This window comes from Zingiber officinale, chromosome 1B (genome assembly GCF_018446385.1).
Source record: "Zingiber officinale cultivar Zhangliang chromosome 1B, Zo_v1.1, whole genome shotgun sequence".
Lineage (NCBI taxonomy): Eukaryota > Viridiplantae > Streptophyta > Magnoliopsida > Zingiberales > Zingiberaceae > Zingiber > Zingiber officinale.
Window position 1 is genome coordinate 28,011,253 of NC_055986.1, and position 3,291 is coordinate 28,014,543.

At 29.1% G+C, this 3,291-nt stretch overlaps 1 non-coding gene across 1 annotated transcript; it reads right to left on the reverse strand.

Moving 5' to 3' along the window:
* Positions 1–945: 945 nt before the first annotated feature.
* TRNAC-GCA lies at positions 946–1,017 on the reverse strand. Its single transcript has one exon. It is a non-coding gene; the product is annotated as a tRNA-Cys (tRNA).
* Positions 1,018–3,291: the final 2,274 nt, after the last annotated feature.

The following is a 3,291-nucleotide window of genomic DNA, read 5'->3' on the forward strand; positions in this document are numbered from 1 at the left end:
TTGTGAGTTAAAAAGGGTACATGCGTCATTTTTTTTTTGTATATGGTGTAATTTTGTGAATGCAAAAGGGGTACATGCGTCATTTTTTTTCCATCCGTTGTTTTCCGTCCGATTTTGAGGTGATTGATTTTGGCTCCAAAATTATCCGCGGATGGATTACATTACTTTTCCTTCAGAAAATTTTAATGAAGTAAACGACGAAAACTTTTCCATCGTGAAAACTTTTCCTTAATTTTACTTTTCACTCTCTCGAGTAAACAGAGCCTAAAAGTGTGTTCTTATCATTTTCACCGAAAGAGTCTCTTTTAAATAAATAAATAAAAAAAACAGTGTCTCAAGTTGCAGCAATATTTTACAATAACTAGTACAACTGCTACTAGACCATAATTGTTATTGTTGATTTAATTTTGATCAAATTAAAATAATTTTAATTAAATTATAAATATAATACTGATTGATATATAATATTTTTTAACTAAATTGAAACAATATTATAGTAAAAAATTTAACATGTTATAGTAGCCACACTACTACAATATAGCATTAGAAGAATCATATTTTTTTAAAAATGAAAAATATGTGTGGAGTTATTTTGATTATTATTTTTTTTTTTGAAAAATGAGTGATTTTTTAAAGAAAATGATGATAAGGTTGCCTCTTTCAATTTTTTTTTATTATATTAAGTGCAAAAAAATCATGATAATTGAGGATGATTTGCATTTTTTTATGGGTATAATAAATAATTGAGGATTATAGTACAGTGAACCTTCTATCTTAATTCATGTTAACTAATAGTTAATCTTATTCTAGTGGAAAATTATATTTTTAATAAAAAAAATGAGTAAAGGGTTTAGGGTATAATATTATAGTATACCTTATTCTAGTGGATATTGAGGATTAAAGACAGTAACAAATTATATGTTTAAGTATTTAAAATGTAAGTCAAGGGCCCAACCGGGTTCGAACCGGTGACCTATTGATCTGCAGTCAATTGCTCTACCACTGAGCTATGGACCCGATTGATATTATTTGCTATCAGTTTACTATATTTAATATTATATTTTGTAATAATGGGTAGAAATGGACTTAGACTTGTGTCAATTATAAGACCTATTACAACCAAATGATAGCTTATCGTGGAAAAGTTATGAATTTCATAAGTAAACATGAGATTATTTTCTCTCTATCAATATTTATCGGCCCTACTATTACAACCAAATAAAATTGACTATAGATTTATAATATTTATTTATAAATTATATAGTGAAAATCAATGTTTATTTATAATATCTTACTGGACATTATAAAAGATTATTTTTGCTACTCAAATTTATTTACCATTTCACCTTGTTGAGCCAATAACTGTCACTAAATTCATATATACTCTATTTTTTATCTACGTATCTATTTTTTAAAATCGATTAATTTTAAAGATGATTATTTTAATTTTATAAAAATTTTTCATCGATTATTAGGATAAATCAAAAAAGTACCTCATCCAAATAGCCAGCATGACCCACTTTCATGAGAAAAAAAATCTCCTATAATGAAACCCATCCATATATACTATTCTAATTCTCTACATCAGTGACACAAAGACAATATCTAACTAGTACCATATCATCAACCCATTAAATACAACATAGTTTATGTTAAGGGATATACTTCTCATAATTTTAAGGATCCAGATCAGATTTAAAATATCTCCAAATGTTTAGTGATCGTATCTAATCCCACAAATTAAGAATTTATATTTATTTGTATTTACCATGATTTTGTAAATTAAGGATCTTTATTTCTCATTATTTATTTTAAATAGTGTATCAACAATAATAGTCGTACGACAAGAATTAATATAATATATCCTTCTATATATTGTTCTTCTTCTTCTTGGTATCAAATCCATAAGAAAAATTTCAACAATCATATGGTTGGAAATCTACAACTAATGATTGTTGGTTGCTACTCGGAATATCGTACTGTTCCCCTATACAAAAATTTTGTTCAAGTCCCGAACCATCCCTAACAGCCTATTGTGTTCTTTAGAAATTAAATTTGGAATCGCAAACAGAACTTAACATTATTGATTCCAAATTCAATTTATCTATTCTTAGAGGTTTAGACTTGGATCGCAAACGATGCTTAATATTATTAATCCAAATCCACCCGTGTTGCAAATTCAATTAAATATTTATTTCAAAGATCGGTTTCCAGGTTAAACATGACGAGGCACTAGACCTTCTTGGTTATGGGAGCATCCACCACTTTCTAGACAAAGCCTTTCAACGAAATTCAATATTTAATCTCCTTATAGTAACCCTAGGTTTAACCATTAAGAACAATCGAATCACAAGATCGAAAAACAAAAGAAACACAAATTCGAATCATAAATCCGAAACCTAGAATCATTAGCCTCTTATGTTTGGTATTTCAAAATTCATACAAAAGATGAACTAGTTATGATGCGGAAACTAATAGCTAGTTCTACCTTTTGTAGCTTATAAACCTCACGATCTTCTGTCGTATTCCTCTTCTTATCTTGGACATCGTGTGAGCGACGATCTACTGAGACGAAAATCCACCCAAGTCTCCTTCTTCTCTTGCAAGTTTCGGCCAGCACCACCAAGATCTAAGGGATGCTAGGAAACAAAGCATTCTTTCTCTCTTTCTCCAAGCAAAATCCGGCCACCAAAAATCTCTCCAAGCCTAGATGCCGCCGGCCACCAAAGAAGAAGAGAAGAGGAAGAGCTATGGAAGAGGGTCGGCCACCACCAAGGAAGAGAGGAGAGGAATAATAGATGTGTTGTTGTGAGGTGAGGCACCTCTACCCTCTCTTTTATATTCCTTGGTCTTGGCAAATAAGGAAAGTTTTAAACATAATTAAAACTTCCTTATTTTCTCTTGCTAATGAACAAAAGGAAAATTTAATTAAAATTTACTTTTATTCTTTTAATAGTTGGCCCCTTCAAGTCCTCCAAACAAGGAAAGTTTAAAACACAAAATTAAAACTTCCTAATTTGTTTCTGGAAATTTTTAAAATAAAAATTTCTTTTTTAAAAATTCCCTTCATGGTTGGTTATAAAAGGAAACTTTTATAAATTAAAATATCTCTATTAAAATATGTGGATGATTACAAAAAGGAAAGTTTTCTCTAAAATTAAAATCTTCCTTTTAACTACAAATAAGGAAAGATATCAAACCTTTCTCTTAATCCTTTGTAGAAACTATAAAAGGAAAGATTTAATTTTAAAACTCTCTTTTAAATCATGGCTTTCACATAAGGAAAAATTT